The 19,222-nt window shown below is 45.1% G+C and overlaps 1 protein-coding gene across 4 annotated transcripts in view; it reads left to right on the forward strand.

Moving 5' to 3' along the window:
* The first annotated feature begins 9,117 nt into the window (after positions 1-9,117).
* Positions 9,118-19,222, forward strand: part of USP9X (ubiquitin specific peptidase 9 X-linked) — a 187,437-nt gene continuing 177,332 nt past the window's right edge. For 2 of the 4 annotated variants that reach the window (XM_075589698.1, XM_075589696.1), the window contains exon 1: positions 9,118-9,697. The gene's annotated coding sequence lies outside the window, so the exon portion shown is untranslated. Of the gene's footprint in view, positions 9,698-10,370; positions 10,821-19,222 lie in introns of those variants that run through there. The other 2 variants (XM_075589700.1, XM_075589697.1) reach the window with 2 other exon arrangements.

A 19,222-nucleotide genomic window follows, 5' to 3' on the forward strand; every position in this document is an offset into this window, starting at 1 on the left:
CCCTCTCTCCAACCCAGACCCAGCTATGTTGACAATCCGCCTGCCAGGCATGCTTCCGCTGCTGTGGGTGCGTGGTTCAATACTTCCCCAACTCAGTACCGGGGTCTTGTCTTGCTCGTGGGCAGCGCAAGCGTTACAGTATGCTCAGCCCAACGAACATGGATCACCTGAGGTGGGCCAAGCCCCGTCTTCTATATCTCTGAGCATTTTCAATATTTAGACAACCAGATTGCTTCCCTGACTCAAAGTCTGGCAACGGTTTCTCTCAACCAATCTCAATCCAGAATTGTTAGGCCTGCTACTCTGTCAGTCTCTTCCCCTGAAGCCTCTCTCTCTCAAGCTACGTCTCCCCACTCCCACTCGCTATGCAAGAGATCCCCACAGATGCTGAGGTTTCATCAACCAATGTGACATACAGTTCGAGTTAACCACTTCTTGCTTCTCTTCTGATAGATCTAAGGTGGCGTTTATTATTGCTTTATTAACCGGAGACGCATAGGATGGGCAACCCCCATCTGGGAGCAGAGACCGGAGCTTGTCCAGGATTTCCCACGATTCAAAAAGGAATTTAAGCAGGTCTTTGATACCCCTGGCCGTAGGATTACTGCTGCTTCTTCATTGTTCCACATTTCACAGGGTCACAGGTCGGTTGCGAGATACGCTCTGGAATTTCGGACCATCACGGCAGAGACGGGCTGGAACGATGAGGCGTTATCTGCAGCTTGCTGGCAAGGTCTCTCCGAGACATTAAAGAATGAATTAGCCGCTCAGGAAAGACCCACGATGCTAGAGGACCTTATTGCCGTATGTAATCGGGTGAACCAACGCCTTCAAGAAAGGAGGCTGGAACACCATCACTCACGTTCTTTCACACCAACTGCTCTTACCCCCAGTCTATCTCCTCCCACTTTCCCAGCTCTTGAGGCTCCGGAACCAATGCAGTTAGGAAGCCACCAGCTCTCCCCTTCAGAGAAACAACGTCGGAGAATTGGAGGATTATGCCTGTACTGCGGCCTGTCGGGTCATCTGGTGCTTCATTGCCCCACAAAGCCGGGAAACGCCAACACCCAAGGAGGTAAAAGGGGGTCTCATTGGATACCATTTCTTCTTCCCCTTCTATTAAGAGAGGTCTGCCTACCAGGGTTATGCTGTCTATCTTCTTTGAGGTTCCTGGCTTCCTTGTTCCTGCCTCTGCCTTCATCGACTACAGGTCTGGGGGAAATTTTGTGGATCAAGATTTCGCTACCAAACACAAGATTCCTATGATCAAGAAATCAATACAGGTGGGTTTAGAGGCGATCGACGGACATCCCCTGCAGCCAGCCTTCATTTCATTAGAAACTCCTACGCTTACTCTTTCCACTACCGACGGTCACAAGGAGCAGATCTCACTGGATGTTATCCATTCACCTTCTGTACAGGTAATTCTGGGCATTTATTGGCTCCAACAACACAATCCACTTATAGACTGGACAGACAAGAGACCTATACAATGGGAAATTACTTCGGAAGTTGCTCCGGCATCCTCGGTACAACTTATCGCTGGAGTAGAGACCAGTACTCCTGCCAAACCCACGCTTCCTGAAGTATATGCAGATTTCATCAATGTTTTTGATAAGGTTAATTCTGGAATCCTTCCTCCTCACCGTCCTTATGACTTCCCCATTGATCTTCTGCCCGGTGCCATTCTCCCTAAAGGTAGATCTTATCCTTTGTAACTTCCCGAGACTAAGGCTATGTCTGAGTATATTCAGGAGAATTTAAAGAGAGGGTTCATTAGAGCTTCATCCTCCCCAGCCGGGCTGTGTTCTTTTTTGTTAAGAAGAAGGATGGTTTGCTCCGTCCATGCATAGACTATAGGGGTCTTAGCAAAATAACCCTGAAGAATCGTTACCCCTTGCCACTCATTTCAGAATTGTTTGATCATCTACAAGGGTCTTCATTTTTTTCTAAACTTGATCTTCATGGGGCTTACAATCTTATATGTATTCGACAAGGGGACGAATGGAAAACGGCCTTCAATTCGAGAGACGTCAATTACGAATATTTAGTCTAACCGTTCGGGCTCTGTAACGCTTCAGCAGTTTTTCAAGAATTCGTGAATTATATTTTTCGAGATGTTCTCAACATGTTTGTAATTGTCTACCTCGATGATATTCTTATTTTTTCCAAATCTATTCCAGGGCATATTCAGCACACCAAGTTAGTCCTCTCGTGTCTACGTGAGAATCATCTCTATGCCAAGATGGAGAAGTGTATTTTCCACCAAACGTCTACTTATTTCTTGGGATACATTATCTCTGACAAAAGCTTCTCCATGGATCCTGATAAACCCAAGGCAGTTGTATATTGGCCCCAACCCACTTCGCTCAAGGCGATTCAGCGGTTTCATGGCTTCGTCAATTATTATCGTAAATGTATCCGTAATTTCTCCGACACAGTGACTCCCATCACTGCCCTGACGAAGAAAGATGCGGACACTTCTTCTTGGTCTCCTGAAGCATGCCAGGCCTTTGAAACTCTTAAGAAGGCATTCGACTCTGCTCCCATCTTAAGCCATCCGGACTCTAAACTTCCTTTCACTTTGCAAGTAGACGCCTCGGATATTGGAGCAGGAGCCGTACTCTCACAAAGACAGTCCCCTCAGGATAAGCTTCATCCTACATTTTTCAAAGAAATTCTCCTCCTCAGAACAAAACTATGTTGGCAACAGGGAACTCTTGGCCATCAAACTTGCTTTACAAGAGTGGAGACATCTCCTGGAGGGTACCGAAGATCCAATTTCGATCCTCACGGATCATTGAAATCGAGGGTGCTCGTCGACTTGGTTCCCGTCAGGTTCACTGGGCATTGTTCTTTTCCAGATTCAATTATATTATTTCCTACATTCCTGGTACTAAGAATCTAAAAGCCGACACCCTATCCCGTCAATTTGTCAGTGAAGACAGATCTGAAGACATTCCTGAGACCATTCTTCCCTCCAAATATGTCATCTCGGCGAACTCTTTTGATGTACTAGACAAGATATTGGAGACGTAGACGCTCATCCCCGAGGGTATGGAAGTGCCGGAGGGTTGTTTGTATGCTGCACCTCAATTTGAGTAGAAAATCCTTGAGTGGGGTCATTCCTCTAAGTCGGCTGGTCACCCGGGTACTAAAAGAACTTCCGATCTGATCAGACGCACATTTTGGTGGCCTAATATGTCTAAGGATATCAAAGAATTCATCAATTCATGTTCCACCTGTGCTCGAAATAAGTACGCCCGCAATAAGCTGTCTGGTCTGCCCCATCCTCTCTCCATTCCGGACCGACCGTGGACCCACCTCACAATGGACTTTATTGCTGAGCTTCATGTTTTTGTGGGATGAATACGATTCTCGTCATTGTGGATAGATTTTCCAAGCAGGCCCATTTCATTCCCCTCAAGGGTCTTCCTAATTCTTCCACCCTAGCAGATGTTTATATTAAGGAAATATTTCGTATTCATTGAGTTCCACTCTCTATAGTGTCCAATCGGGAGTCACAGTTCGTCTCAAAATGTTGGCGTGCCTTTGCCCAAAGGTTGGAGATAACTCTTCTTTTTTCTTCCGGGTATCATCCCAAAACCAATGGTCAAGCCGAGAGAACGAATCAGTCTTTAGAGCAATATCTGCGTTGCTTTATTTCCGACGCACAGGAAAACTTTGGGTGGAGCTACTTCCATGGGCAGAATTCGCCCATAACTCACTCAGAAATGAGTCTATGCAAGAATCACCATTTTTCATAAATTATGGATACCATCCAGCTCGCCTTCCTATCTCCTCCAATCCGCCTTCCTATCTCCTCCAGTCCTTCTGGGGTTCCAGCAGCAGATTCCAGAGTAAACTCGCTCCAAGATTCTTGGAGGAAGATTCAAAAGACCCTGCAGGAAGCAGTACTCAGACAAAAGACACAGGCGGATCGCCATCGCTGTGAGGCACCCAAGTTTAGGCCAGGAGACAAAGTGTGGCTTTCATCTAAGCACATAAGACTGAAGACACCTACACTGAAACTGGCCCCAAGATTCCTGGGCCCTTTCACAGTTCTCAAACAGGTCAATCCTGTGGCATACTGCTTGCAACTGCCTCAATCCATGAGAATTCCGGCAGTCTTCCACGTCTCATTGGTAAAACCGGTGGTTCAAAGTTCTAAATTTCCTGATGTCTCGCCTAAACCTCCATCTGTCATAGTACAGGGTCAAGAAGAATTCGAAATTCAATCTATAATCGATTCCAGATACTCCAGGGGAGGAGTTCAATTTCTCGTGCACTGGAAAGGCTTCGGACCGGAGGAATGCTCTTGGGTACTGCTTCATCAGATCCATGCTCCCAGTTTGTTAAGGCGGTTCCACACCAGGTTCCCGCACAAGCCTTATGGGAATCGTCCTGAGGCCGATCCTCAAGGGGGGGGAACACGTCCTCTGCAACGTGTTCCCTCCTTACATGTTGTCTCGGACTCCTCTACTCTGGCACTAGCGTGTGCGCACAACCCCCTGCTCTGCTTACAGAGCGCGCGCAGCTCATCTAGAGTGCCAAAGAGCTTAGCTACACCCCCTCGGACGCGCCGCGCTTCTCTCGCGCGCAGTGCGCACACGTGACATCGTGCACCGCTCCCCAGCTGTGTGGCAAGTACTTACAGCCCACTTGTCTCCTGCAGCCAATCCTTGCCCAACGGAGGCCGTGCCTCCGTTCCTTCCCTCTTGTGACTGGTTCCTATGTGCTTTAAATATCCTGCAGTTCCTGTCTTACATTGCTGAGCATAACTAGTTGTAGCCTTGTGCCTCCACGTCTGTTGTGCCTTGCTCCCTGTCTTGTGCTTCTCTCTACTGTTAACCCTTCGTGTACCGACCCGGCTTGAACTTGGAAACTCCTGTGGATACTGACCCTGGCTTACCCTCAACTCTGCTGATTTCTCCAACCCTGACCACGGCTACACGGACTACTACTATTCTGATCTCTCCAACCCAGACCACGGCTATACGGACTTTGACCATTCTAATCTCTCCAACCCAAGACCTTGGCAAGTATCTGGACAAACCCACTCTCTCCAACCCAGTCCCGGCTACGTTGACAATCGAACTGCCAGGCACGTTTCCGGTGCGGTGGGTGCGTGGTTTAATACTTCCCCACCTCAGTATGGGGTCCTGTCTTGCTCGTGGCCAGCGCAAGCATTACGTCCCTGCATCGCACCTCTGGATGTGGATGATGTAAGGGGTGTAATACACAAGATGGAAGACTGAATCAAGGAGCCCATACGTCTCACGCATCGTAGTAGTGAGGAAGAAGAATGGTTCAGTGAGACTGTGCGTCGACTATCGAACACTAAATAATTGTACAGTTCCGGATCAGTACACTCTTCCCCGCATAGAAGAGATTCTCAATGCCTTAAATGGGAGTCAGTGGTTCAGCTTTCTGGACTTAAGATCTGGGTACTACCAGGTACCAATGAGTAAGGAGGATCAAGAAAAGACTGCCTTCATCTGTCCCCTAGGCTTCTATAAATTTACATGTATGCCTCAAGGTATCTGTGGCGTGCCAGCCACATTCCAACGCCTAATGGAAAAGACTATAGGGGACATGAACCCTCGGGAGTGTTTAGTTTACCGAGACGATATTATCGTCTTTGGTAAGACGTTGGAGGAGCATGAAGGTCGGCTACTAAAAGTACTGGACCGCCTTGGAAAAGAAGGACTGAAGTTATCACTCGACAAGTTCTGGTTCAGTCACACCTCGGTGATCTACGTGGGACACATTGTGTCGGCCAAGTGAATTGCCATGGATCTGGCCAACGTAGAAGCTGGTGTAAACTGGCCTCGCCCAGAAAACGTCATGGAAATACGCTCGTTCCTCGGCTTTTGTGGGTACTACCATCGCTTTGTCGAGGGGTACTCCTGTAGGGCCAAGCCACTCAACAACCTCCTGAAGATATATCCCGAAGATGCAGGGCGAAAAGCCACCTCGGCCCGACAGCCGTTTGGTGATAAGTGGACGCATGAATGTGAACGAGCATTCCTGGGCCTGAAGAGGAGCCTGACAGAAGCGCCGATTCTTGCCTATGCTGACCCTGAACAGCCCTATGTCTTGCACGTGGTCGCCAGTCTCGATGAACTGGGCGAAGTCCTACATCAGAAACACCCAGAGGGACTCCGGCCCTTGGCCTATGTCAGCCGTAGTCTGACTCCCAGTGAACAAAACTACCCCGTGCACAAGTTAGAGTTTCTGGCTCTCAAATGGGCAGTCGTGGATAAACTCCATCATTACCTCTACGGAGTCGCTTTTGAAGTAAGGACGGACAATAATCCCCTCACTTACATCTTGACATCAGCCAAGCTGGATGCTTCCGGGCACTGATGGCTGGCAGCATTTTCAAATTACAACTTCACCCTGAAGTATAAACCAGGGCCCCTGAACATTGGAGCTGATGCCCTATCTCGAAGACCAGGGCTAAGTGCCACTCCCGATGACGATCGATGGGAAGAAATTCCGGGGCCAGGGACGCGAGCTATGTGCTGTATGGCTGTTATTATCAATGACCAAGTGGCCTTTTCAGAGTTAAGAGTCACGGAATCTTTAGGGTGTCATTCCAAAGCCATTTCTGCCACTTACTGTTTTCCCAGTGGAATGCACATCACCCCAGATAAGATCATATCATGGAAAGATATGGTCCAATATAAGAGTCGGGACCCCATAGCTTGTATCACCCGCCAGGCCGTTCAGAAAAAACGGCCTTCCCTTCTAAAGCGCGCCCCTAGTGACGTGGTCGCCATTCTTATGTAAGAAGCTGACAAGTTTGAGATACATACCGGACTACTCAATAGGGTTGTGCGATACCATAATCACCCGGATAGACAGCAACTGGTTCTCCCCAGGAACCTGCAACATATGGTCCTACATATGCAACGTGTTGGTCATCACGGACCATTATACACGATACGCTCAAGCCTTCCTGACTAAAAAAAAGAAGGCCATTACGGTGGCGAATATCTTCTGGGAGAAATATTTCATGCATTATGGTCTACCCAATCGCCTGCATTCTGATCAAGGTCGGGACTTTGAGAGAAGCTTAAATCGGGAGTTGCTAAAAATTCCGGATATCACTAAGTCCCAGACAACCCCATACCATCCAGAGGGCGACACTCTGCCAGAGCGGTTTAATTGGACGTTACTTGACATGATGGGCACGTTAACCGGGGCGCAGAAGACAGAGTGGAGTTGGCATGGGGAGACTTTGGTACATGCATATAACTGCACCCGCCATGAGTCCACAGGCTTCTCCCCCTACTTCCTTATGTTCGGGTGAGAAGCCAAGCTACCAGTGGATGTACGTCTACAGGTATCCAAGGATGGACTACACAATTGCAATCATTTTCAATATGCGAAGAGATTCAAGAAAGCTTACAACAGGCTTATCAACAAGCCGAAAAGTCTGCTGAAAAACTTAATGATAACAACAAACGGCGCTATGACCATAAGGTCAAACACCGGGAAATTCGCCCTGGAGACGTCGTGCTCCTCCGCAATTTGGGAGTCCCGGGAAAGCACAAACTAGCCGATTGTTGGCGGGATGGCGTCTGTATATATGATATAATATGCATTTTTATTGTGTAACTTGTGTATAACTATTATTGTGTTACGCTGTTCCCAAGCGGTTACGTTGGTATTTTCACCTGGGGGAGAAAGTGGCATGGGTTCCCCTGGTGCTCCCTTGTCCCCTTACCTCCCGGCGCGCTCGTGCCTGCAGCAGTGGAGGCAGGAACAGATGCGGGTGGCTCTGCAGGGGGGGAGGTGAGCCGCAGTGGCAATCGGATCGCCAGAGCGCCGCGGAGGTTCCTGGTGGCTCCCAGAGTAGGGCGCAGCCATATTGGAGTTGCGCATGCATGCGCAATAGATCGTGCATTCAGCGGACAGTGTAGGGAAGGGCTCCCAGAGGGACTACAACTCATGATCATGTGATCATGTGAGGCACAGCAGCACATCGCGTGATCGGATCCCCCTGCCTGCAGATGGATACATTTTGCGCACCGACACCACACTAGGCAGTCGGTACTGGGACAGGCTAGGGGTAAGAGGTATGTGCAGGGGTCTGTGACTCCTGCACTAGGCCAGACATTCCCCTAGGCCCCGACTCCTATACCAAGATTGTGGCTGCTACAGGGACAGGCACTTAGGTAGGGACATGGCCCCTTTAGCTGATTATAAGCAGGGACACAGAAACATCGCTGCAGAGCCTGTGAAGAGTGGTCTGGGCTCAGATCACTTAGCAGGATACCAAGACTGTCTGTAAGTGTGACACTCCAGCGGGATACCACCCACGCGGAGGACCCCGACAGAAACATAAGCATCTCTGGATCAGCGGATCCTGCAAAGCTACCCATGAGCGCGCCCGGGTGTTGCAGGTACCTATATCATAAGTGCACCAACAGAGTACATACACCAATATGGCAGCGCTGTCCACATACAAGTGTGGGGCTGTTATTCTTGTGGACACCAGGGTGGTTGGGTGCCCGAGGGCCCCTCATGTACGGTGGACGCGGTGTGGGTTACACGGTGGTGGGATAAGGCCCTGCGAGGCAAAGAGGTAGCTGTAACCAGTAGTTATTATCAGTTCTCATTGTCTATTTACGTTCTTTAGTAAAAGGTTATTCTTATCATATACTGTGTGTGGACATCAGTATTGTAGTTCCAGTGAGGGGCTACTCCCAATACGTTGAGATCTCTCCCAGGTGGAGGCGCTGTATCAAGTTGTATTGTTATATTACCCCGGGCTCCCCATGGCGGAGGTTTGGGATCTCTGCGAGCCAACAGGTAAAGCCACACTTAGACTCCTTACCCCAGGGGGCTACGTGTGTGTGTGTGTGTGTGTGTGTGTGTGTGTGTGTGTGTGTGTGTGTGTGTGTGTGTGTGTGTGTGTGTGTGTGTGTGTGTGTGTGTGTGTGTGTGTGTGTGTGTGTGTGTGTGTGTGTGTGTGTGTGTGTGTGTGTGTGTGTGTGTGTGTGTGTGTGTGTGTGTGTATATATACACACATATATAATGTTATTGCACTTGGACACCGCCTGCCCGGATGGGTTGGCACAGCCTGGGTGCACTGTACGTGTGTGTATGTCCGGGCATGAGGAGGAAGAGGAGGTGATTGCTAGTGATGATGATGATGGAGGAGGAGGAGGAGGTGCTCAGCTGAAGCTACTGCTCATGACGCAGGAAAAACGCACCGCCGGCCAAAGAGAGACACAGCGAGACTAGGAAAGAGAGAAAATATTTTGAAAAAAACAAACAAAAAAAAATATATACAATCCCCGAGACACCCCGTTGTAACGACAAAGAGAACCGCCACTGGCAGGCCATGGAAACGGGAGAACGTGATTAACCGGCCCGAGCGGAAGGAAAAAAAAAACAGGCGCGGGAGGGGACGCGAAGAAGTTTGAATGCATATGAAGTTGTGGGGGAGGACATAAAGGAAGGAGAGAAATACAGCAGGGAAGCACCGCCCGCCCGCGCCGCTCTGCACAGGCTTCCTCCACAGCCCACACATACAATACCATTTTTTTGTTTATTTCTGGGAGGGTGTGTGTACATATATATATTTCCCCCCGTTTTGTATTTTTTTTGCACCCACTATGTTATGAGAAGCAGACCGGCTCTTTTTAATCTCCAGCAGGGGAGGAGGGCTCACTAGTTTGCGGTGAGTAAATGGCCGTCAGCGGCTTCCCAGACCTCTCTGTTATCGTGCAAACACCGTGCTGTCTTTAGCCTCTTGCGTGTAATTGATTTGTTCTTCCTATTTGTCATGTTGTTGGGGTAGGATGATTGTTTACGGGCGGAGGAGCCTGGTGTTTAGGGGGGGGGGGGGGGGGGGTGCGAGATATCACTCGCCCCAAAGGGGGGAGAGAGTAAGTACAGATGTAATATCATTTACCATCTCCCTAAAGTAATATTGTTATTTTAACATGGGGGGGGGGGGGGAGGAGGAGACCGGGGTATGTAATGACAACAGAATACACACACCGTCCTACCCATAATATATAAAATAGGCTGAAAAGTCTCACAGCCAACTAGTTTGGGCCTCTCGGTCAAGGGCGATGTATATGTATCTGACACGTAATGTATCTAGATGTAGCTGAATACATACTTTGCGTGTCAACGGTGTATGTATTATATAGTATATATTAATATTATAATGAATTGTGTATCCACCCTTCTCCTCCCTTTATATTTCTCCTCAGTTTTTTTTTTTTTTTTTTTTTTGAAACATGAACTGTTAAGGAAAATGGCTGACGCCTCTGCTCTCCCCCGTACTGTCTGGGGCTGACTGAGGATGATCTAGCACTCCTCCTCTTCCTCCTCTCCTCCTCCTTCAGGAGCCATTTCTGTCCTAAACTCTCCCTCCTCCCCTTTGCTTTCCCAGACACCATTTTTTTTAACCCCTTCCCCCCCTCTCACCCTCGGGGGGTTATCTGCAAAAGCTCCCTCTCCACCCCTCTAGCTCTCTCGTCTCTGTATCCCTCTCTGTCCCCTGTAGCAGCCCTGCGTTTCCTCTTTTCTCTCTCTCCTCCCCCTCTTCTGCTTTCTGCCAAACGCCATTACTGAGGTGGAGTGATTTTGGAGTGGGTGGAGGGAAGGAGAGACATGTAGGCCCTGCCTGCAATTGCAGGCCTCGGAATACTGCTTTTTTTATTATTATTATTTGTATGGTAGTGTTTTATTCACCCTGCTCTGCTCCGCAATCCCTGCCCTCCCCCTTTTTTTTAAATTGTATTTATTAAATCCACCCATGCCATAAAATAAAGCCGAGAGCTGCTGGACATGTAAGTAAAGATCATATTGGGGCCTAGTGCATAAAGGTGCTGGGTTTTGTGTTCATCTTTCTGATGTTACCGACATTGTTTTGGGCTCTTTGGTGTTTCATTTAAAGCTGAAGTGTTAAAAGCCTTATGTCTATGTGGAAATTAAAATCGTGTTGTGATGGCCTGCTGCTTTAAAACTGCAGCCTGAAGTCTTTTATTTCCCAGACCTTTCCCATATAGAAATATGTCATGTATCTATCCTATCTGTCATATGAATGTATAGACATATGTCCATGTATATATTATGTATGTATAGAGATATATACAGGGTCCAGTACACCTGCACAATGGTTGTTTTGTTTCTATACATTTTTGTTTATTATATTCATTGCTGCTGGGTAGATTTGGTCCATTCACAGTGACCTAATACTTGCATTAAGTCACTGGTTATTAATATTTAATTCAGGGCTATAGTTTTATTTTTCAAAACCTACTTTTCTTATATTTCAGATTACTTTTTTTTCCCAACTTCCCACATGGTAAAAGTTAAGATGGTCATTCATTTTATTTTAGTTTCACCCATCTCCCGGCCTTTAAAATATATTTGTTGGACACTGTTGTAATTTTGACATGTTCATTGATCTACTCCTACATATTTTTGACTATTTTTGCCATCTGTTATTTTTACAAATAGCCATTTACTATTAACATCAACATTTAATTGTTGTGAAAGAATTACATTGAATGAGCATGTTAATTCTGTTTTCTGTTTAGGTTATTGTAACATACATATACAGATTATGGTGTATGTGTATTGAAGATCAAATCGACCTACCACATGCAAAATGTATTCCTGCACTTGCATGTTTTATATTTAGTGGCATTATTTCTTAATCTATTAAACCTGCATGCCTAACCGTATTGTAATTGTGAAATCAAGATATGGTTAATAGTTTAGGTCCCAAAGTGTTAGGCTGAGTCCATATAGAGACTGCAGCTGTGCTGAGGGAAAGGCCTTAGTTCGCGCGCCGTTGGGGGGCGGGCCAGTGACGTCATGGAACTGGTTCGCCCTCATTGGGCGAACCGCTCACGTGACCGGTCCAGCGCTCCCATGAGAGCGAAAAACTAAAAATTGGATAAGACCTACGCTTCCCACGCTTGCAGAAGCGTGTGCGAGCCCCTGCTAAAGCCGCTCTCATTGCGGCTGCAGGGGCTCACTGCCGAGCGTCAGCGCGTCTCAGCACGGGTCAGTGCCTAAGTGCTGACCCTGGACTCAGCCTTACTGTAATACACCATAACTCGTAACGCAGAATACACTACTGTCATTATGGACTAGTAAGTGGCTAATTTATATTAAACCACTACGGGTATCCTCACAGTAAGTTTAACATCCAACGTCTCCTGCGTTTTATATTAAAATATGGGTCTATTAGGGTAGAAAAGGAAGAGTAAAGGTAGTTCAATCCAAACTAAAACTTTTTAATTTAAGGTCCTTTTTTATATATCATTTTTTTTTGGTCTTCTGTGTTACATTGTTCAAATGCTTTAATATCTTGGGTTACTGCAGTGCATTGGTAGCCACTCCTTCTTTTTTTTTTATTCTCTTCTAAAGGGACTTTATCTGTATAATGATGGAGCAAATGCACAACTATGGGTTTTAGCATTTACATTATTTTTATGTACCTGACCCTGAGAGTCCCCAAAATCTGTGTCCCCTCAAAACTCTGGCCTCGTCTCCCCCCTGACCTCCCCCACCCCCCCAGTTACCAAGTTGTTTGAGGTTTTTTTTTGTGTGTCGTGTCACCACAAAAACGACAAACATGACCAAATAGGACAACGAGAAGGTGGACAATACCAGCTATATCTTGAGAACCAGGAGATCTTCTGAGGTTGGGATACCACGGATCAACTCTGACAGATTTCCCCCCCCCCCCCACCCCCGGTTCACGGTTTAACCCTTTTGGGTGCTCTTTTAGATGTAGTTACTGTGTCATGGTATCTGGCACTCCATGGACCCCACATGACTTAGTACAGGAGTGGCTAACTCCAGTCCTGAAGGTCCACCAAGAGGTAAGGTTTTAAGCATATTCCTGCTTCGACAGGTGTCTCAGCCAATGACTGAGCCACTGATTTGAGATACCTGTGCTGAAACAGGGGTATCCTTAAAACCTGACCTGTTGGTGGCCCTTGAGGACTGGAGTTGGCCACCCCTGTAACAACGTTGTAATGATCCAGCATGTTTTTCTAGGGGATATCGCGTTTTTTTTGCAAAACACAATCTATACATAAGTGGAGTGGAAGGTGGTAGTAGTCTCTTCTGTCATCCGTTATGGCGCAATCATGTGAGTGCCATAAGGGCCGTGGCACTCTGGTGCCCACGGCATTACAAGAGTTAACATAATAGTGTCCGGTAAATAGAACTAGTACTAGATGAATATAATTTTTTTTAATAGTGAAATTTAGTGGTGACGGTTCATGTGCAAAATGTTTGCAGAATAAACCATTCATTTGAAGACACACAGGGTGAAAGCCAAAATGGAGACTTTTATTACAGAACAAAATGTATTCCTGGATGAACTTTCCTGAAAATTAGAGTAGTGAGGTATACGCCTGGATTTCAGTTTTTCATATAATTGAATTAAAATAATCAATCTGGTTTTCTCCATGTATGAGTGCCATCTTGAATTTTTTGCCTGATTGTTTTGAATTAATGGTGTTTAAAGATGTAATTTATTTATGTAAAGTTTGCAAAAATAACTGACATTGCACCCCTAAATTTATGTTGGAGATTAACCGATAATTTCCAAAGTCTCTGACTGAAACCTACTCCATGAATCTTGTAAAAGGGCAGTCCTATAAGCAGTATATATATATATATATATATATATATATTATATATATATATATATATTAACTGAAATACATTCAGTACTGTTAACATATTCTCTGTCCATATTGATTTAAGTTTGAGATGAGCATGTTTGATCTACACTTTTTAGCTTCAAAAACTTAACTTTTAGTAATGTGTCACTGTACTCTTAAGTGGTATCTAGGAGTTCACACCAAGGTTTGAAGCGTATGCAGCAAACATTAGAAAGTTGCATTGAGTATTTGCCATATTTGCCATCCATTTTTTTTTTTAAAGAAAATTAGTGGTGACTAGGCTACCATTTTATTGGTCCCTGTGAGAATTATTTCACATTAATAAAGCAATTGAGTGCTTTTTACATTAAAAACATAAATGTAGCTTGTACAAAATTGTTCACTTTTTAAAGCTGCAGTTAAAGCAATATCCTACGTGTGTTTTTTTTTAAATCAGTTCTGTACTATGAGAAAATACTTGTAGCATTTATAAAAATTAAAGAAAAACTAATTTGAAGACATTTGTAATTTATTCTAATGTAACAAGCATTTTTGTTCCTATAGCAACCATATACCAAGTCACATCCCCTTCCCCTTCTGAAACAGCATCACCTTTTTGAGCCCTGGTCCCTTTAGCAGTGAACCAAATATGTGTAGTGCTTGCCTGGTCACATGATCTTCCTCACAGAACTTTGGCTGTCAATGCAGCAGGAGATTACCCAAGATGCATTTAATGAACCCCGTGCCGAATCGTCACCGATCGATTACAGGAGAATGGATCTATCTGCAGCTTAGCTAATCACTTGTCAGTGTGCAGATTTTATTGATGCACATATTGAATGGAAAAAAAATATATATTTTTTTCCTATTCAATATGTGCATCAATAAAATCTGCCCACTGACAAGTGATTAGCTAAACTGCAGATAGATCTGTTTCGTTCTCCTGTAATCTATTGCTTGCTCCGGGTTATTTAATTCAGTTCTTGCATAGCATTCTGGGCAATGTAGTCCTAGAATATGGTTGACTGGGCAGTTACTAGATACAATTGGTGCACACACACAGAGAGAGAGACTCGCCAGAGAGAGAGAGAGAGAGACTGAGAGAGAGACTCGCCAGAGAGAGAGAGAGAGACTCGCCAGAGAGAGAGACTCGCCAGAGAGAGAGACTCGCCAGAGAGAGAGACTCGCCAGAGAGAGAGACTCGCCAGAGAGAGAGACTCGCCAGAGAGAGAGAGACTCGCCAGAGAGAGAGAGAGAGACTCGCCAGAGAGAGAGAGAGAGACTCGCCAGAGAGAGAGAGAGACTCGCCAGAGAGAGAGAGAGACTCGCCAGAGAGAGAGAGAGAGACTCGCCAGAGAGAGAGAGAGAGACTCGCCAGAGAGAGAGAGAGAGACTCGCCAGAGAGAGAGAGAGAGACTCGCCAGAGAGAGAGAGAGAGACTCGCCAGAGAGAGAGAGAGAGACTCGCCAGAGAGAGAGAGAGAGACTCGCCAGAGAGAGAGAGAGAGACTCGCCAGAGAGAGAGAGAGAGACTCGCCAGAGAGAGAGAGAGAGACTCGCCAGAGAGAGAGAGAGAGACTCGCCAGAGAGAGAGAGAGAGACTCGCCAGAGAGAGAGAGAGAGACTCGCCAGAGAGAGAGAGAGAGACTCGCCAGAGAGAGAGAGAGAGACTCGCCAGAGAGAGAGAGAGAGACTCGCCAGAGAGAGAGAGAGAGACTCGCCAGAGAGAGAGAGAGAGAGACTCGCCAGAGAGAGAGAGAGAGAGAGACTCGCCAGAGAGAGAGAGAGAGAGAGACTCGCCAGAGAGAGAGAGAGAGAGACTCGCCAGAGAGAGAGAGAGAGAGACTCGCCAGAGAGAGAGAGAGAGAGACTCGCCAGAGAGAGAGAGAGAGACTCGCCAGAGAGAGAGAGAGAGAGAGAGAGAGAGAGAGAGAGAGAGAGAGAGAGAGAGAGAGACTCGCCAGAGAGAGAGACTCGCCAGAGAGAGAGAGAGAGAGACTCGCCAGAGAGGGAGAGAGAGACTCGCCAGAGAGGGAGAGGGAGAGAGAGAGACTCGCCAGAGAGGGAGAGAGAGAGACTCGCCAGAGAGGGAGAGAGAGAGACTCGCCAGAGAGGGAGAGAGAGAGACTCGCCAGAGAGAGAGAGAGAGACTCGCCAGAGCCTATCGGAAGGGGGCTAGCACTTTGGAAATGCTTCCTACATCAGAAACATAAAAAATGTCTTTAAAACATATATATATTTTTTGAATGTTACAAGTATTTTCTCATAGTACAGAACTGATTTATTAAAAAACACATGTAGGATATTGCTTGAACTGCTGCTTTAAATGACAATTTATTACATATCTATCCATCTTCTTTTATGTTGGCTGCATTAGAATACAATGTAATTGGTCACATTGCTAGGCATGGTGGCAGCGCTGCAATATTAATCTTATCTAATTTTTTTATTTAATCTAACCTTTCATTTTTTGTTTAGGAAAGAGTTATAGTATTAAACACCAGCCTGGTGTAAGGGAGAACATGGTGCAGACCCAGCTTAGTTTGTTGTGTATAATAATGCTATGAAAGGCATTGCTGTAGAAAATTCATATTACAGTATTTACAAGGTTTGCTTAGGGCTGCAATTTGTTTGATGTTTCTTTGTCTCCGCATGGAAGCACTGCATATAATGTGGCCTGTTGATTTATACAAACTGCAGATAATGTATCAGATAATCAAGATCTGTCAACTTTAAATGTAATTATTTAAAAAAAATATGTTTTTTGTAGTCTTTCGTGTGAAATTCTGACCGTTGCATTTCCGTTATAGATACATATGGAGTATGCCTTCCAACCTTCTGACTATACAGGCATACCCCACTTTAAGTACACTCGCGAGTAAGGACATATCGCTCAATAAGTAAACGGCAGCTCACGCATGCGCCTGTCAGCACGTCCTGAACAGCAATACTGGCTCCCAACCTGTACCGAAGCTGTGCTCAAGCGGGGAGACTATAGAGCCTGTTACAAATGCGTTATTTACATCAGTTATGCACGTATATGACGATTACAGTACATGCATCGATAAGTGGGAAAAAGGGAGTGCTTGACTTTAAGTACATTTTCGCTTTACATACATGCTCTGGTCCCATTGCGTACGTTAATGCGGGGTATGCCTGTACTTGGTTTTATGAGGTCACATATTTATTTATTCCTAATAATAACACATGCTCAGCTGTACTGCTTGACTAGTAACTATTTAAAAAGGCAATCCAACCCTTTTTTTAATTTAATTAATTTTTTTAATTTAAAATAAATAATTGAAGCAGGGGGTCCCCGAAGCTGAACCCCATTAATTTCAGCTCGGGGGACCCGATGTTTCGGAGGTACTTCCATAGTGAGTGCCGGTAGCCACTCTAGTGTTCACATGGCTGCTTTACAAGGCGCCTGTACCCTGTGGGCCAATAGGAAGCCATGAAATCATCCGGTACGGCTACCTTTTGGCCTGTGTGATAAGGTAGCTGGAAACCACAGACCGGCACCACTTCTGAGGTAAGTACCTCCGGAGCTGAAATTAATGGGGTTCGGCTCCGCAAACCCCCTACTTCAATACCATATTAAAAAAATGAAGGGGGAAAAAAAAAAGCCTGAATTGCTCCTTTAATAAAGCCTTATAGCCCCAACAGGAACCTTTACTATTGTGCAATTAGATGATTAGATGATGTCCATTTTTAATGTATGAGTGTATAGTTGAGGTATGTATGGGTTTATGATATGTCCGGCATTTAAGTATATACCATGAGTGAGGTGGCACTTTTTTTTTTAATTATTATTTTAATTGGGGGAATATTGACTCAACTAGTCCATGGTTGAGACTGTAAAGTTAGTCAATCTGACCTTCGTATAAATAAACTGATTTTTATTTTTGTGTCGCTTTATAAGATGTACTCATTATTTTTAGTAGCACAAGCTTGTTGAAATTGTGTGTATATAATTATTATTATATTTTTACATTTCTCTGGTTCATCCCTATTTTTATATGCAACAGTGAATTACATACGTGCGGTTTGCCATGTTATTATTGTAGGCTTTGCCTTTAAAGCTGCAATCTGCTCAACTCGCCATTAAAAATGAACTTCTGGTTTCTTTTTAGTAAGTCTTTTAGCTGCTGTTATAAGCTACCACATATACTTTGTATATTTGAACTTAATACCCTTCAACTGTACCAATGGTTTTGGGCCCTGTACGATCTGCTGTACCTACTACATAGTTACATAGTTACATAGTAGATGAGGTTGAAAAAAGACGTAGGTCCATCAAGTTCAACCTATGCTAAATTTAGACAACAGATACTTTATCCTATATCTATATTTGCTTATTGATAAAGAGGAAGGCAAACAAAAAAACCCATTAAGGGGAAAAATTAATTCCTTCCTGACTCCAAGAATTGGCAATCGGATTAATCCCTGGATCAACATCCTTCCCATGTATACTTATTTGGTATATCCCTGTATACCTTTCCCATCTAAAAAGATGTCCAACCTTTTTTTGAACAAATCTATTGTATCTGCCATCACAGTCTCCATGGGTAATGAATTCCACATTTTAACTGCCCTTACTGTAAAGAACCCTTTCCTTTGTTGCTGGTGAAATTTCCTTTCCTCCAACCTTAAGGGATGGCCCGAGTCCTTTGTACTGTCCGTGGGATGAATAGTTATTTTGAAAGCTCCATGTATTGCCCCCGAATATATTTGTATATAGTTATCATATCCCCTCTTAGACGCCTCTTTTCTAATGTAAATAAATCTAATTTAGCTAGCCTCTCCTCATAAGTTAGATTGTCCATCCCCTTTATTAATTTGGTGGCTCTTCTCTGCACTCTCTAGTTCCATAATGTCTTTTCTTAGGATTGGTGCCCAAAATTGTACTCCATATTCAAGGTGTGGTCTTACTAATGCTTTGTAAAGGGGCATAATTATGTTTACTTCCCTTCCATCCATTGCCCGTTTGATGCAAGATAAGATCTTGTTTGCCTTTGCAGCTACTGCATGACATTGGGCACTATTGCTAAGCCTGCTGTCTACAAGCACTCCTAAATCCTTCTCCATCAAGGATTCCCCCAATATATCTCCATTTAATTTGTAAGTCGCCTTTTTATTCTTGCATCCAAAATGCATAACCTTACATTTATCTGTATTACACCATCTGCCATTTACCTGCCCGCGTTTAGTCTCTCCAAGTCCTACAGAAGAGAAATTACATCCTGCTCTGATTCTATTACCTTACACAATTTAGTATCATCAGCAAAGATGGAGACTTTGCTCTTGATGCCAACCTCAAGGTCATTAATAAACAAGTTAAAAAACAGGGGTCCTAGTACCGATCCCTGAGGTACTCCACTCACGACTTTAGCCCAACCTGAAAAAGTTCCATTTATGACAACCCTCTGTTGTCTGTCCTTTAACCAGTTTTCAATCCAGGTGCATATATTATTACTGTGTCCAATTTGCTTTATTTTGTACCCCAACCTCTTGTATGAAACCGTATCAAAAGCCTTTGCAAAATCTAAGTAGACCACATCA

Source organism: Ascaphus truei, chromosome 3, assembly GCF_040206685.1.
Source record: "Ascaphus truei isolate aAscTru1 chromosome 3, aAscTru1.hap1, whole genome shotgun sequence".
Taxonomy (NCBI): domain Eukaryota; kingdom Metazoa; phylum Chordata; class Amphibia; order Anura; family Ascaphidae; genus Ascaphus; species Ascaphus truei.